At 42.8% G+C, this 18,255-nt stretch overlaps 1 long non-coding RNA gene across 1 annotated transcript; it reads left to right on the forward strand.

Annotated features, from left to right (window-relative positions):
- The first annotated feature begins 1,894 nt into the window (after positions 1-1,894).
- Positions 1,895-6,804, forward strand: LOC122239194. The gene is made up of 3 exons (XR_006218148.1): positions 1,895-2,205; positions 5,754-5,796; positions 6,720-6,804. It is a non-coding gene; the product is annotated as an uncharacterized LOC122239194 (long non-coding RNA).
- The last annotated feature ends 11,451 nt before the right edge of the window (positions 6,805-18,255 follow it).

Genomic DNA, 18,255 nt, shown 5'->3' on the forward strand with positions numbered 1-18,255 from the left:
AAAATAAACCCGGACAAAAGACCAACTGAGATGAAGGGACTTTAGAAGGAGTAGTCAGAACCTTTGTGATGAAGACCAGATCCCGACTTTAACGAGCAACGTTCAGTCTTCCTCTAAAGAAGCAAAATACAAAAAGAAAAAAGGAAAGTCTTTCTCTGGAGGAATATCAGTATCGAAGTATGTGCATTTGGGTTAAACAAAGATGTAGGGATAATTGCATGCAAATAGATCTCCGTCAAGATCTCATTGGATCTGGTTGGATATGGCCATTAAGAGCCAGGGAGTGGAGGCCACACTACCATACTAGAGAACAGAGCTCTCCTACCACACAGTGAACCATCACTTTTGTTTTTCCACTTGCATATAGATAGTAGAAGTCATACAAGATGTTATTTCTTTCACTGTAAAGCATTTTATTCCTTCCCACCAGCTCTCCAGCCCTGTAAGAGACTTGAAGAGGTAGGAGATAACCCCCAACCTAACTGAGGAGCTGTGGTTGCTTGTTGTATCTCAGAATCTGCCACCACAACACCTGAGCTGCCTGGGATTGGAAAGTCTTGAGACAGAAAGTGGGATTTGATTGGGGCTCTAAAGGAGCTAAAGTGGTTTTCATGTGGGGACACTGCACAAATGGTCCAGTGTGTTTTGGGAAGAGAAAGGCGATCAATCTCGCCATTCCAAGCACACCATGGTGGGGTAACAGGTGGGCTCCTCCTGGTATGGAGACTTGAGTGGCATCAGATTAGGAATGGTGTTATGATAACAGCAGAGTTCCTGAAGAACAATCTAGAAGTAGAATTGTTGGGAAGGGGAGACTAAGTAATAAATGAGGAACCACTTAGAGACCAATGCTCTAATGGAAACTGAGAAGGGAGGTCATGGAGAGAACATGTTGGAAGAAAGTATGGTGGTTTGGGTGGGTCTGTGTTTCCCAGAATGCCCTTTCTTGTACACTTATTCTTTAGGAAGACCACCATGGAGATTTGGGGCAGACTTGGAGGGTGCAGAGAAGGGGGAAACATTTTACAGCTCATGAGTTTTTGTAGATCTGCTGACCCACCTCCTTCGTGTGAAGCAGTGGTTGGGCCTGTGACAGCTCTACCTTGCCCTAGATTTTTCTTTAGCTACTCCGGCTCTTGGGTTAGGGTTATGTCTTCCTCTCCATGATGAAAGGTTCCAGGTTCCAAGAACTGACACGGGTCTCCTTTCATTTTCTAGCTTACCCTTGTTGTCCTACACTGTACATCTATCTTCCCCACCTGACTGGATGCCCTGTGGGCTTGAAACTCCAGCATCGGATATAGAGGTAACAGTGCACCAGCCTTACAGAAACTTAGAGCTGTTAACCAGCCCCCACAATTGCACAGCATCAAATCCTGGTAACAAAGATATGGTTCCCGTGGTGCCAGTTTTCTAGCTGAAGCCTCACTGATACGGAAAAGCAATAAGATAGGATTCTGGAGCCTACTAACCATCTTGATGATGAATAATAGTAAAGCCAACAACTGACATTCACTAGAAAACTGCCTATTTTTTTTTAGTGCTATACAAGGGACTTGACAAAATCTCACTAATCCTTGTAATAACCATGGAGACGGCTACCGCTGCCTTCGGTTTTCAGCGAGAGGTCATCTAGCAGCTCCCAAGTCTAGAAAGTTACAGCACTTGATTCAAAGCCATGTCAGTCTAACTCGGTGTGTGGGGGGTGGGTTGGGGCAGGGGGTGGAGATGGCCACGAATTCACTCTGTCTCTATCGTAGCAGAGAGGGAGAAGCAGAGGTCTGCTCGTTTGGAAGCTGGCAGGGGAAGGACCTCAAAGCCATGGGCAGAAACAGGACACACCAATTAAAGGGGTTAGTTAAGTGTTGGAGGAAGGGTAGGGAAGGGAAGAATGGAGGCGGAGGTTATTTGGGACACGTTGAAGTTGAGGTAATGAGGAAATGTTAAAGCTTTGACGCTATTGTTCAGGTTAGACACTACATGCTTGCTTTGTTTCCCGGAGAGTGCCTGACTGGTTTTGTATTTGTAAGGAGGTACTCTCGTCTTACAAACCCTCAACCTGGGGATGAGAAATCACATGGAAAATTGCCAACGGAAGTATCTTTTAAGTTTTCCCGCTTGAGATGGGGAAGAAATGTTTCACGTCCCTGCTGGGAATGAAAACAAAACGTCTCCCTGAAGCGATCAAGGCCTTCCAAGATGCTGGTAAGGGAATAGGCCCGGTGTAGAGAAAGACTTTTATGCCCCGGGGGTAGAGGGAAGACAGCACTTCCAGGGGCAGAAAAGAACCAGGAGGAGCACAGCCAGTCCGTAAACTCTGGGTAACCTGGGTGAAACTAGAAACCAGACAGGATCCAGGAGCTGGAAGTTTCTTGATGGCCAGGTGATATGGCTTATAAAGAAAGAGGCCAAGAGGCCAGACCATGGGAAATGAAATGGGCTGGTGGCGGGTCAAGGAGCAGGAGAGCAGTAAAAGTTGAGTGATTTCTTGTGTGATTAAGGGTTTATTTGGTGTTATCTGGATTAGAGGGAAATACGATAGGGGAGCCCAGTTTCGGGGCCTCTATACTTGCCTCCCCCTGTTTGATAGAAAAAAGCAGCTCACAACAGGTTGGATGTGGAGATCATTATTTTAACGTCTTGATCTCCCCTCCTCCAAAAAACAAAGGCCTCCATTTACAATTACTATCTGAAATACATGGGGTACTGTGCTTTTTACAGCTTCTCAGAAAAGAAGAGATAACAGATACACGTCGCTGCTCGATACAAGCAAAACCAGTCATCTGCCCCTGAAACCTTCTCAAAGTTCCATCTTTCTTTATAAAGTCATCTGAGGGGTGTAAGCCCCAAACTTCTGTCATGGCCCAATTTTTCTTTTGTCAATAATCACACACACACACTCACATACACACACACACAGACACACACACACACACACACACACACTCCAGAATCAACACCCGTTCTCCCCCATCCGCCCCGTAGAACATGTTTTGATTGGTAATTTCATTAATATGAGAAAGATACCTCATTTTAAACATAGACAAAAGTGAAAGAATGATTTCCTATGGGAAGGTGGAATCATTTTGGCTGCTTGTTCATAACGCAATGAAAACCTGTAACCCTTCTCCCCCCGAAAATGGGTATAGTTATTCATTCTCAGTAGATTTGCACCTTTTCTGTGTTTTCAGATTTTTTAACAAACTTTCATTAAAATGCCTCAACACTTTTCATTTTAGCCATACGTTGTTTTAGATCATCAACTAAATTTTTGAATAGTCCGTGCTGGAATGTTAATGCCTATGCCAGCAGGAATAAGTAGTCACAAATTCTTTTTTTTTTTTTTTTCACATCACAGGAAAGATTCGTAAACTTTTAAAAAGCTTCTTGGCACAGACTCCTTTACATCTATAGCTAACTTAAGGGATCGTTGGAATCTTTCCCCCATTATCTTCCAAAATCAAGACTTGAAACAATAATGTCATAGATTTCCAAAATCCTGTTGACTAAAATATCTCTGTCCCTGAAACAAGATCAACAAAAGTTTGAGGAGAGAAACCTAAGACAGTAATAAAATTCACAATGGAATAGAGACCAGTATCCCCTACTTCCTTGCATTCAAAGGATGGCCTCAAGGCTGAGCAAAGAAAACAAAACTGATACTTTAAAAAAAAAAAAAAAAAAAAACCTGAGCGCCTCTAATGCATTTGGGAGCAGATGTCGAGGGGGCCAAACGGAACTTTGGGGTCACCGGGAAGGAATGTCAAAGCTGAGTTATTAAGTTTAAGTAGAAAATATAGCCTAAAAGTTTAGCTTCGAACGAATTAAGGATGTGCCAAAGGAATGAGTGAAATATTTTCTCTCCGAGTCACGGGGTTCGCAGGTTGGGATCCAGCATCTGGGGTTTATTACATGTGCTTTAGGTGACAGGTGGCTTCAGGAAATGGAGCCCTCGTAGAGCTTTTAAAATATTTTCCTGAGAAGGGTAAATAATTTGATGCCTTGCTGGTTTCCCTTCTGCGGGCTGTTTGAAATACAAAAACGCATCTTAAGCCACATCAAAGTTGTTTCATGTGCAGGCAGAGGCAGACGTCCTCAGCTCTGACACTTGGCCACATCGGTTTCACTTCTGGCATTTTGAAATCTGTTCTGTACGCAACTGGCAAAGCTCAGTTACCAAACCCTATTGTTGTATTTATAAAACTAATATTTATCGGCCATCTTTTTAATACCTGATTTTCATGAGCCTGAGAACTTTTATGGCCCAATTAGTTCCTAGGGGTAGCCACAGATGTTGAGCCAGAGAAAATAACCTCAGCTTTGGCACCAAAAATAATACGATGAGAAATCATTTCAACTTTTACAAATAAAAGTAATGCTGTCTTGAGCGCTTGCCAAGTCAACGGTCATTTCGCTGAGATCAAAGATGACGGATGATTTATTCATAAGTGTTTTCCCTTGCCTGCGTTTTTATTTTTTCACAGTTTTTGTTGTTGCTGTAGGTTTTAGTTTTTACTTCTCCCTGCGTTTTGTTCAAAACTATGTTTGGTTTGATATTATGAACCACCTAGAAGTCCCACTTTGCCCCGTAGGATGCTTCTCAATCAAAGAGAGTTACTCGGAACCTCTCACGCTGTGTATTAAATTCTAAATAGTCATTCCGGATCTAGGAGCACAGTATTATGAGGATGTTATATTTAGTATTAAAATTCAACCCAAAGCCTTTTGATCATTTTCAGTTTAACACTATACTCTAAACTACACAGTTCTGAAATATACAACCCCATGGCTGTTTACGTACATATGGCCCCTGTACCGCCACCGTTCCATTCAAGGTAGAAGACAGTTCCAGCACCCTAAAAATAAATAGCCAAGAGATGTTTTGAATTGATTTTAATGGACATGTTCCCTTTTAAAACAAGTGAAATTAAAAACAAAGAGTTTTTAAAAGAAGCTTTTCCACCAGATTGGTCAACTTTTTGTTTTCTTCATTTCATTAATTCCTGCAGACCACTCTTTTTTTGACAACATTCTGTCTGTCATTCTTCTCCATTTCAGAATACACACAAAGAGAAATAGGTGACAGCCAGCTAGACGGATACATGTATCTCAGCTAACAAGTACAATCTCCTCATTCTTCTGGCCGACACTCCGAGGGCATTCCTTCCAACACCTACCCAAGGGGAAAAGGCTCCCTCAGCACGACCCCCAACTGTTCCCCCGGGGTTCCCTGAACTGCAACCCGTCCCGAACTCCCCTCTTCTCAGACGCTTTTTACAGAACTTGTAATTCACATTGACCTCAAAGCACGTACCCTCCAATCACTGTTTCCCCATTTCAACCAGGCATCCTCCCAATTTTAAACAAAGGCTACAATAAGTGATGGGCCAAAAAGCAATTGTAATCTCACATGGCATTTGAATAAAAGAGAAATCATGTAAGAGAATGTGAGAAGAGAGCAAGATAAGCTGTTTTTCCCCTGTAGTTCTGAAATAAGATCATTATTCTGTGTCCTAGAGTCTCGCCAGATAAGCTCATTGCCCTGAACACTTATTTCCTGGGTTTGAGGGGGGTTGTTTTTTGGTGGGGGTGGGGAGTGGGTGGGCTTGGTTTGGATTTGGGTTTGTTTGCTGTTTGTTTTGTCTTCTTTGAATATCTCCAGTGCATTCTAAATTTACAGCTTTTTAATTGGGACTTTGACAAATCTTATTCGTTGTTTTTTTTTTTTTTTTAATTCTAAATATTTCTTCTAGATCTACAAGTATAGCATTGTAAAGCTGTGCCAGTATTATAAAGGTATTTATTAAAATTCAAATAAAAGCAATTTGATTACGGGGCAGCCTGGGTGGCTCAGTCAGTTGAGCGTCCAACTTCGGCTCAGGTCATGATCTCGCGGTTCGTGAGTTCAAGCCCCGTGTTGGGCTCTGTGCTGACAGCTCAGAGCCTGGAGCCTGCTTTGGATTCTATGTCTCCCTCCCCTGCTTGTGCTCTCTCTCTCTGTCTCTCAAAAATGAATATAAGCATTCAAAGAATAAAGACAATTTGATTATTTTAACATTATACAAGTGAACTTATTTTCCTGTCTTGTTAGAACTACATGATTTTCAATCATATCTGTATAAGGAGCTTCATGATTCAGTGACTTCGTTGACAATTTTTTTTTTTTGTGGTGTATGCATGTACTTTTTTTTTTTTAATTGAGATTCTTGAAGACAGGTTTTCCTCACTGTAGTACACTACCATTTGCATGCAGTTCTGGACATGGAGTAGGTATTTTAATAAATATTGGAGAGTGTCAGAGATGGCCAGAGTTGCAAGCGCTTTTAGGGGTCACCTAAACCAGAGATTTTCAAACTCAAGTACTTGGAACCTGTTGCATCAATATCACCCAGGACAACTTTAGGTTATAGATTCCTAGGCCTTTCCACCAGAGAGGATAATTTAGTAGGCCTCGATTGGGACCCAGGAATCTGTTTTTTTTTTTTTTAATTATCCAGATAATTTCCACCTGCCGCCATGTTTAAGAGCTACCAATTCAGGTTCATCTCTCCCCTGATGTAAAAATGGATTTGAGTTGATTTTCAGAAGATAAAACCCTCAACATAGCCACAAACTAGGTTCTATAAATCTCAGAAGCAGATATACCCTCAGAAATTATTGTATTAATTCCCTTTGCTTTGTACCCAAAGAAACATCTCTTTTTTTTTTAATTTCTTAAGTTATGAAACTGATTAGCAGCAAAGTCAAGAATAGAACTTTGACCTCTGCACCATCACTTCTCCGCTGGACCCTACTCAAAACCAGCCTAGAGCCTCCTGCATTCTTACCATGCATGGGATCTTCTCAGGGACCATGGACAGAATTCCCCCCGCCTGTGACTTCTCCCAAATAAATTCCTTCTTTTCTAAATAGCATGCATTGTGATTCCAGTGAATATATAGTTATATAGTCAGGAACTTAAATCATCATTTGAACTAAGTAAACATGAAATACTAAATACTGGTATTGATAAGGGATTTCATTAAATTCAAAAGCATCGTGTTAACAAAATTCACTACGCCTGAAGACATACTTAAATAAACGTCAAATAATGCTCTTTACCAGTACTTGATCACCAAAGGCAGTCTGTGTATTCATATAAATTAAGAAAAAAAAACGAATAGCACACCTGAAGAAATGCTTACCAGAAATTAGAAAGTTCAGAGAATCCTATAGCAATGTAAAAGAACCCCAGGGAAGGGATGATCCTTCATGAAAAACTTGCAGATTTATAATTTATGTCTTTCCCACTTGCTTTTTTTTTTCCTGTCTCCTGTCCCAGTTTTCAGTAGCATTCATTAAGCAAAACACATTTGCATTGAGGTTACCTTGAATATTTCCATTCTCCATTAACAAACCACGTTTCTTCTCATATAAATCCAGATAGACTTTAATTTTAAGACTATGTTAATCTTCCTGTTGAGCTGTTTGAAGGAGAAGCAAATGATGAGGCCAAAAGAGTAGGTGGGATTTCGTGCTCTCCCTTCCAAACAGGTCTTCAGAGGGGGACCCTTGGTCCTCACATTCTGCCCTCTGCCCTAGAATGGGTCCGGATTTGTCAACATTCAATTTGATCGAGGGTTTGTCTTATACCCTCTCTCTTCATTAATAGGGAATTGTTTTCTGCTTCTGGATCCAGATTCAAAAATACTATATCTAAGTGCAGGTGACTTTAAAATTAAAGAGATCATGGGAAAAGGAAAGAATAGTGTGGCCCAAATAATGGGGTGAATGATTAAAATAACAAGCACTAACATTTATCCTGAAATAATGACAAATAACCAAATTGCAATTTTAAGGTTTCAGTTCCAGGTAAGAGGGAAGGGGCAACCTACCACCCTGTTCCCCCACTGAATGCTGCTGGAGAGCCTGAAAAAACACGTATAGCCGCTCTTTGAGGACCCTGAGAAGTAAATACTAGCAGGGATATCTGGGAAGGCAACCAAAATCAATCCCTGGGTTTTTTCTTTCTTTCTTTCTTTCTTTCTTTCTTTCTTTCTTTCTTTCTTTCTTTCTTTCTTTCCTCTATGTTTACCCAATCCAGCCACCAGGCAATCCCATGACCATAATGGAGTTTGCAGCAAAAACGACAACACCAGACACCCCTAGCAGATGAAAGCTCTGAAGGAGAGCAAACTTTTCTAATCACCAGAACTGTGGTCAAAGGTGGTGGCCTGAACCTCCAGGACCCCCGTGTTCACTGTGCCTCCGGTACTGCAGAGCCTTCTCCGATGACACTCTGCCTGCCACACCCCAGACATTCCAGCCCACCTTGGGTACTACTGGCAGTTAGATTCTGTCCTAGTTTATGTCCCACTCAAACATCATTCACAGGGCCGTAAAGAGTAGAGCATTCGGGGCATGGGGAGGAGAGGTGTTGGTCAGTTCTCTGGCACCATTTGGAATTTTTAATTTTATTGAGTAAAAGCAAAACCCAGATAAAAAGCCACAGTGAATCTAGTAAAAAGTGGTTTTCAAATAAACCTAAAGAGCTCCTTTATGAAGAAGCAAAAGTAAGACAGAGATATCGAAAAGACCACGTCTGCACAGCATCAGAAAGGATTAAGTTGCCAGGGGAAAAAATGTCTCTTCTGGCTGATCCATAAGATCTCATCTCAGCCTTGCTTTCTCCCTTGGCCCACAGCTCAGAGAAGGAAGGATAATCATGAGCCACTTATTCTTTCAGAGCCTCAACTTATGTTTCTCAGAGAGGCAAAGGGATAAACTGACATAGAGTATAATTCTGGGACTGTAGAATTAACACACAATCGATGTGTGACACACAATTGATTCACAATGAGCCACATTTTTTTTTACAGAGACAATACAAACTCAAAGATATTTGAAAGGGTCAATCAGACTAGGTGTCAATCCATCTGGCTTTTAGACTGAGACTACCCAAGTGAGGTCTTGAAACCTAATGACCACAGTCCCATCTGGTTATTACACTTTCATAAAGGACCATGCCATCTTGCCGTCTGTCCTTCTCTTGTACACATCCAAATTTCACCTTGGGTAACCTCAGAGCCCATATCAATGACTAATCACTACCTTGTCTTTACCAGTCCTTGACCTTCTCTACTCCAATGACCATGACCCAGACTCCACTCAGTCACATGCCGGAATTTGCTATCACTCCAAAGAAATGATATTCTACCTTTTGATCATCATTTCTGGCCCTTCCAGTGCCTTCACTTACTCATTGACTTAACCACAGCCTCTTCCTTGGATCCCTTCATCATCATCCACTTTAACCTCCTTGACTGTCTTTCCTCCTTGTGGACCCTATTGGAAGACCAGGGTTGATGGTCAGAGCATGTCTCTGAACAGCCCTCCCCATACTTCATAACCCACCTTGTACTGTACTCTCCCATCAGGGATTGAAGTATTTTCCTCCCTGGTTCTGTTCCGGGTGACCAAACACTGCATAATGAAAGTCACACGAACCATGCACAATGGGTTAACCCATTCATGATCTCTAACCTCAACTGGGCCATCAACCCCAGAAACTCATAACTCCTACTCAACCATATTGTGCTCATGCTTAGCAGCCATATTTCCTACTTCACAGAGGCTTCCAGATTCCAACCCTTCAGTGGAATTATATGTTCCTGCCTCCTAGGATGTCCCTTGGTTCACACCAAACTCCTTCACCTGTTTTATTCTTTTGCATCCAATTTCTAGAGACTCCTATTTGACCTATCCATCTCAACACTGTCTCTCTATTCCTGGACACAGATCCTCTCAAGCTCCCAAAACCAAGTTGTGTCTTACTGTTTCAAACTTCCTCAAAGAAGGAGCGCCTGGGTGGCTCAGTCGGTTAAGCGTCCGACTTCGGCTCAGGTCACGATCTCACAGTCCGTGAGTTCGAGCCCCGCGTAGGGCTCTGGGCTGATGGCTCAGAGCCTGGAGCCTGCTTCCGATTCTGTGTCTCCCTCTCTCTCTGCCCCTCCCCCGTTCATGCTCTGTCTCTCTCTGTCTCAAAAATAAACGTTAAAAAAAAAATTAAAAAAAAAAAAAAGAACTTCCTCAAAGAAGAATCTAAACATGACATGTACATCTGTCACTACAGATTCACCTCTCAAACTGCGCAAGTCATGGCACTGCTTCCTAATGTCAGACAGGTGATGCTTCTTCCAGTTTTCATCTACCCAGACTTTCACCGCATTTGACATTTTTATTCACTCTCTCATTTGTTTTGCTTAAATGCCCCACACTTTACTTTTAACTTTGACCATACTTTCAGTTAGGTGAATTTCAAATATATATGAAAATTGAGAGACTAGTATAATGAACTCCCATAAACCTATCAGCTGGCTTCAAGAACTCTCAATTCATTGTCAGTGTTGTTTCCCTACTTCCCCCCCCCCACCCATCCCGGTTTATTTTGAAGCAATAAATTTTGCTTCAAAAATAAATATTTCACCAATAAATATTTCAAAAGATATAGAAATCCTTTAAAATCATTTTTTAAATATCACTACCAAATCTAACAGTAAGTCCTTAATATCCCCAAATATCCAAGTAAGTGTTCAAAATCTCACCGTGATTACAAAGGCATTTTGTAATAATTTGTGTGAGTCAGATCCAAACAAGGTCCGTACATTGTAATTGGTTAAATACATCTCTCTTTTTCTCTAACAATTTATTTAATGAAAAAAACTGGGTGAATCTGTCCTTTAGTTACCCAAGGTATGAATGTTGCTGATTGCAAAATCTAATGTTATTTAACCTATTTCCCTCCTTCTTATGTTTCTATTAACTTTGTAGTTAGATCCTGATGTATGATCGTCCTCAAGTTTGATTTTATACATGAGAACACACACACACACACACACACACACACACTCCATAACCTGTAATGTGTTTTTCCATCAGGCACTACATAATACTAGATTGTCTCTCATTTTATGATATTAGCAGTTATTGGTGGTCATTTTCTAGATCCATTATTTCATCCGAGGCTTCAAAATGATAATATTCTAATCCAATCATTGCTTAATTTATTATCTAAAACACTTTTCCTTACTCTCTTTAAATAACTCCCTTAGCCTCCAAGCAGGGGCTGTTCCAGATACCAGAAATACACCAGTAAACTCCACAGACAAAAGTTTCTGTTTTCTTGATGCTTACATTTCAGTGGCAGGCAGTCCCTGGTCATGGTACGTGTTCAGCTAACATCAGCCATTGGATGTATTCATGGTTCTCCTTGCACTGAGTGCTTCTTAAATGTTAATATCCCCATGGTTTTATCCAGAGCAAACAGCTCTTCTTATGGTACTTTTCCTGGATGGCCTGACCCTCCACTCTCATTATTTCAAAGTATTTGCAATGCATCAGGTAATGAATGCTCTAAGCACGAAGTGTGTGTGTGTGTGTGTGTGGGGGGGGGGTAATCATTTAATTTTCAAATGAGGTAGATACTATTTGTTCTAGTTAGAATTTGTGATAGCCATGAGAATGTTCCTCTCTGATCTCTGCTATTGACTGGGCTCTGAAATCCATCACAACTTGTGTCCCAGGGCCACACATTTGAATGCTGGTGGGGTACCAAGGAAGATATGCTTCTAGGGAACCTGGACCTCTTACAACAGGTGTCTTTGGCTTGAGGACTCCCCAGCAGCCTCATTAAACTTCCCTTAGAACCGCTCAGATCTCCCCAACCTTCCCTCCTTCCTTCCCTTTCTCCTTCAGTAGGGAACAGATATGCACCATGGCCTAGTGTCTCTCCATGGGTCTTCTGGCTTCTTCTGCACTTTGTCTTTGCATTATTTCCTCTATAAATATCTTGACACTTAGTCCCTTCTTGATAACTGGTTCTCAGATGACCCAGACTGATACATTATGGCTGTGTAACATTTCCTCAAAGCTTAGTGGGATAAATAACTCTTTTATTTTTCTATGGATACAGAATTCAGACAGAATTCAGTAAGGATCGGTTGTTGCTGCACCGTGATGTATAGGACCTCCATGGGGAAGACTGGGAAGCCAGGGGCAAGTCAGTATCTGGGGCGCCAGAATCACCTGGAAGCATCTTCACTGACATGCATGGCAGGTGATGCTGACTGTGGTCTGGGACCTCTGTGAGAGCTATCAGTCAGAGCATCTACATGCAAGCAGGGCACCCTCAGAGTAGCCAGATGTCATTCAGGGGGTCTCAGGGCTCCAAACATGAGGTCCCCTACAGAGAAGACAGATGCTTCATTGACTTCTATGATGTATCCTCTAAAGTCACATCCTGTTACTTTTGCCATACCTTTTTTGGTTAAAGCAGTCACAATCCTGCCCAGATTCAAGGACAGAGGAAGAGCGCCAAAGAATTAGCCAATACAAGAACCAACAGGTGCGTTTGACGTCCATTTTCAAGAGGAGGAAACTGAGACGCAGACAGAGAGATTCTCCACCCAGGACCAGATAACATACTTCCAGAGCTGACACTCCAAATTTGGCCACCTCTCAGATACTTGAATCCACTGGTCCCCCCCCCCAACATTTAATGCTCTCAGACTGAATTTTCCATCCCTCACGTTTTCTCCCGTTATTCTCCTATGGCATATAATTCCATGTAACCACTGACTCAAGCTAAAAACCTGAGAGTATTGTTTGATTCACCTTACTCATGAATCTCAGCAATCATGCACTGCGAGGCTAACAAGCGTTCACAACATTGGAAATGCTTGCACACTTGTTTCTCTTCCGTTTTCATAAATTACAATAAAATCGGTACACACTCCCATTTGCTATATGGGCGGGAAGTCCACTATGACTACCCTTGTACCGACCATCTTCTGGATCTTCTAGAGCACTGAGAAGGGAAATCTTCCCCAAGACGTGGCCAGTCCCATTCAGGACAGGCCCTGGTGGAGGTCAACCTACTGATTTGGTTACTGCCTTTGCTTTTCATGGACAAATGATGAAATTAGAGACACCGGATGGCTCTCCTTGGCTGTGACCCTGCAATAAGACAGTATTGTCCTAGTGTCTGCATGCTGGGTTCTTTCAGTTATACATAGGAAGTCCTCCGGGGAACGCCTCTGCTAATGGGTCTTAGGAGTCCCGTGCTGGTGCCACCTGAAGTCACAGTCCTTCTCTCTTGTTTTGGGACGTTGCTTTATTTTTAAACCTTCTCTAATCACAGAGCATTTCTCCCCCTCCATTTCACACCCCAGAGAGACTGAGTGCTTCTTCTTTTTTTTAAGCGTATTTTATTTTGAGAAAGAGAGAGAGAGGGGCAGACAGAGAGTGAGAGAATCCCAAGCAGGCTCCGTACTGTCAGCCCAGAGCCCGACACAGGGCTGGTACTCATGAAACGTGAGATCATAACCTGAGCCAAAATCAAGAGTCGGATGCTTAACTGACTGAGCCACCCAGGGGCCCTGAATCTGAGCTCTTCTAAGAAGGGCTCAGAACTCAGGAGCACTAAGAAGTTTCTCCACATTCTCTGGAATTTCCTCCTCACTATCACACATAATGAGTCTGGAACCCAGGGTCAAGCTGCAGGAGTCTTGCAAGGAAAAGTCTTCATAAGGCTCCCTGCTGTATCTACCAGTTTTTCCTCCTAAATATTTCTCAAATCATTCCCTCTCCCCTTGCCCTGCTCATAGCACCTTGCTCTGGATCCCTATCACCTCTCCATAACCAAGTAGCCCCTAGATCCGGGGGTGGGGGGCAACATCCTGGGACCTCAGTGGGTAGAGGGATGGACAAACCAACTTAGACGCTCACCGCCATTACCCTACTTCCAATAGAAGACCTCCACTTTTGTCTGCTCCGGGGGGTAGGTCTGTTCCCAAGGTTATTCTTGGAAAACAAAACAGAGGCAAAGCTCTACAACTGAAACAAAAAAAAGTTATAGAAAACTGCAATCTGAAAACAAAAACTTGGCCCAACAGGTACTGCCTGGAACCCTGTCATGGCCGCACAGACTCCAAATGAAGTGTAGCGTCTTTATGTGGTGCCAGGAACCTGCATAAACCGCCCCCTCAAATGCAGATCATCTCCCAATGACACTGAACTGCTCGCAGTTCCCAGCAGACGTTGTGTTGCGTCGGGACCTTGGGCTTTTTTGCTCATCCTCCCCCCTCTGCCCCAGCACTCTTCACCCCCTCCAATACCATTCAGGTTTTAGAATCACTTCGAGCACTGTCTCCATCAAAAAGCCCGACTCAACCCACCCCTTGGGCTTTACCAATTGAGGTGCCCATCCCTACATGTCCATACCAAAATCACGCTGTGACTCATGACCACCATTTCATGAGAATTAGCCTGCCCCTTCCCTATGCTGAGGGTCTCTTAGAGACAAGGTTTGAGTTTAGCCCATCTTTGTATCTCTGGTGCCTCACAGAGTATCTGGCTAGTATACACATTCAGAAAATGAGGGCGGGACGCATACATAAAGGATGAAGAGATTGGAGTGAACAAAGAAAACTTCTTTCTCTATCAAGCTTCTTTTTCTGTCCCACGCTAGACACGGCTGTGCCTCTCAAACCACTGCCCTCTTTCAGGACCCCCAGAGACTCCCTCACTCCCGTCCCTACAAAGTAGAATGTAATCCTGAGTGATTCAAAAGGCACCTGAATTGCTTCAGGGTCATTATCATGAACATCAATTATCCCAAGAGCAGCAAAGAACAGATGCAGAACTTAATAGAGTTTTCTGGATGACAGAATGCTGGATAAACAGATCTATGCTGATTATATACGCCAAGATACCAGAATGTGGAACCATGAAGAAAGTTGGGTACTCGGCTGCAAGTGCCATGGTCCGGGGAGCTGTAAATCCAAGAAATCCTCCGTGATCCCTCTGCTGATCACGAAACTCAAGCAGAATTTGCCACCGGGCTACAACGAGTAAATCCAAATAAACACCCCACTAGATAGGGATCCAAATGCTCAATTAGCATTCCAGAACACACCCTGGGAGTTTCAAAGAGCCTAGCAATGTCATGTCATTACAAGGAGGGAAATCTTATCCCGGCCAGCCTCTCTCATTATCCAGCCCTGTGAAAAGCCCTCCACGAGGTGCTGGGAAATATTCGACCTCCCCATACACCAGACTCTATTTCCAGCCAAGAAGTATCATGTGCCTCTGTGGTTTCTTTTAAAATCTTCAGAGCTATTCACCTCGCTCTTCAGTGCGATTTCATGGCCCCTTCAATATATAATTTTTCATTACACAGGATTTGCTAACGTAGATTTTAATTTAAAAAAAAAAATACGTTTAACTGGCCAGCCTCCACACAACGGCAGCGGGTTCGTCTGATGGATTTTGACCCATCTGTTGTCTTCAGTAACTATGCAAACACTGTGAATGAAATGCGGAGAGCCCAGGAATACATCCTCACCACGAGCACATCCCTGCCCCGGCTTCAGCTCTGACAAAGAGAATCCACCTGCAAATTCCTCGCTTGTAATAGGTATTTGGATACGGATAATAAGTATTCAGGTAGTGGACTTGCAAACTTAGGCATATTGCAATAATAATTAAACAACAAATCTCGCTACTAAAATAAACAGATTGAGCTCCGGGTTATCGAAATTAAATCCCCAAGGGGAGAAAACTGTACACACTCTGTGTGTGTGTGTGTGTGTGTGTGTGTGTGTGTTTTCATGAGTTCTCAAGCAGCAGTGAAGAACCCCGTTCCTACATAGCCCGGGTAGCCACCGTGAACACTATCCTTCGCGTGAGTTTAATTTGCTTTGTAAATACAAGTGTAATTGGTATTTAAGGGGCCATCCTAAATTGCCATCACCCCCTCTGTCTGTGCATGAGTAATCTAATTTTTCTGCAAAGCGTGCGGCAGTTTGATAGACAGGTCTCTGAGGACCGTCTTGCCTGTCAGCATCAGTGAAAATGAGTTCTGAAGCATAGTCACACCCCCACGCACGCGTGGAATCCCAATCACCCACGACTCATAGATCCATTTGCCCTGTGTCTCTCTGCTGACGGATAATATATTCATTTGCTTCTGGCAAAAAAAAAAAAAAATAGTGCGAAACCACTGGTGCATATTGATGGCATCCTCAAGGAGCCCTAATTGGGAAGAGTGGTCCGCCACTTCTGTACTTGCCAGGGGACCTCAGGCTGCCGTCGTTCTTCTTCACTCCGCAGCCGACTGGAAAAAATGAACCCCCAAACTGTCAGGTGATTGAGCCACTCTCTCTCGTTAGAACTGGGAAATTAAAACCTCGCGCCTTGACGGAAAGGGAATTTGCTTGCAAGTGCCAGTAAGTGTTTTAACGGAGCCCTAAATATCACCAGATTAAAATGACTCCCAGAGAGGAAAATGTTAGCTGCCGGGCCTACTTCTATTGTGGTTGAATAGCGTGCACTATATGTATGTTCTTTTGTATTTAAATATTTCACATGGGAATTTAAAAAGCAAAATGCACCATGAAATTTCAGTGTTAAAAGGGGAGGGAAAAGTTGCCCACAAGGAACCATGAACTCCAGCTCATTGAAGGACGTAAACAACGTACCCTTGGCTCCCGATCATTCCCTGCTTGTGGGTTAATTTTGGGGTCAGCCAATCCTTCAGAAACTCCAGCGGCTTCCGGCGTTCAGTAGTGAGAAGCCTTTCCCTACCAAGCCATAGGTGGATATTTAGTGTTGTGTCATCCATGCTAAAGAGCCAGCGGCTTTATTATGTCAATGTAAATTATGTCGGATAAGATGCTTGCGCTGGGATTCACTGATTTTGTTTTCTATTAGCAAAACCGTTCATATATTTGGGCTACTTGATTTTATATAACAGCTATTTTTTTTTAAAAATAATTCCAGCTTTTGGAAGTATCTGAGAACGGAGTGCTTCGTGTGATAAAGAATGTGCACCTGCTCCGTGTCTAATGCAACTTCTTACTCATTTTGTTAATGTCTCCAGCACATATAGGGGCGCCTGGGTAGCTCAGTCGGTTGACCATCCAACCCTTGATTTCAGCTCAGGTCATGATCTCACGGTTTGTGAGATTGAGCCCGTCATCTGGCTCTGCACTGACAGCATGGAGCCTGCTTGGGATTCTCTCTCTCTCTCTCTCTCTCTCTCTCTCTCTGCCCCTCCCCCACTCATGCTCGCGCTCTCACTCTCTCACTCTCTCAAAACAAATACATATATTTTTTTAAATCTCTCCAGTGTATCTAGTATATAATTGGTGCCCAATAGTTAGGCAAACTATCAGTTGAATTGTCAAATGAGTCAAACTACGTAGAGAAAATAAGATGCCTCACTGCATGTACTATTTTAAGATGTCCCAGAAAATATTTGAAACAACTCACTAAATTATAATCTACTAGACATGGACATTAAAGTCATGAAAGAGGACGCCTGGGTGGCCCAGTCAGTTAAGGGTCCAGCTTCTGATTTTGGCTCAGGTCATGATCTCATGGTTCGTGAGTTTGAGCCCCATATCAGGCTCTGCCCTGACAGTGCGGCACCTGTTTGGGATTCTCGCTCTCTCTCCTTCTCTCTCTGCCTTTCCCCTGCTCGTGCTCTCTCTCTCAAAATAAACAAAATTTAAAACATTTTTTTAAAGAGAGCTCTCATTCTGTGCTTTGTCATCAAATGCCACAGGGTGTACTTGTCACCTGCCAAATACTTCCCCAAAGGGGAGACTCACCACGTGTCTTAAGTGGTTTTCCTGGCGGTCAAATTTGCTGCTTTTGCCAAGTCTTCCAGTCACCATCCACCAAGGGGCACATCAGCCCTCACCCCCACTTAGTCACCTCTCCAGAGCTGGTCTCAAAGCCCGAAGTCTGGAAGCTGGAGCCACCAGCAACATCTACGAGCATAACTGGGTGAATGTGGTCCCTTCCAGGCAGAGGTCACTCACAAGAATTTCCACACATGCATCTTCCTTTCTAGTCTCATTCTTACCCCGTCCTCATCATCCAGTCCATCACGCATACAACCACAAAGCATAAGTGTGCGTGTATACATGTGAATATGAGTGCACATACATTTGCACATATCAATTGCTTTTTTTTTTTACAATTCTAACTTGCATAAGATCAATCAAATTGTGTTCAAATGCCATCTCATTTTATTACAAGGGCTCCAAAGTGCAATTCCATAGCAGACATAATGGTTTGGCATGGAGATAATGTAAGTGCGGAAATCACTTTAGAATGAAAGAAAACTAAAGTCATGAATTCGGCTTTTTTATTAAGGTGAAATTCACATAACATGAAATTAACCATTTTGAAGTACGTAATGCAGTGGCA

Source organism: Panthera tigris, chromosome B3 (genome assembly GCF_018350195.1).
Source record: "Panthera tigris isolate Pti1 chromosome B3, P.tigris_Pti1_mat1.1, whole genome shotgun sequence".
Classification (NCBI taxonomy): Eukaryota; Metazoa; Chordata; class Mammalia; order Carnivora; family Felidae; genus Panthera; species Panthera tigris.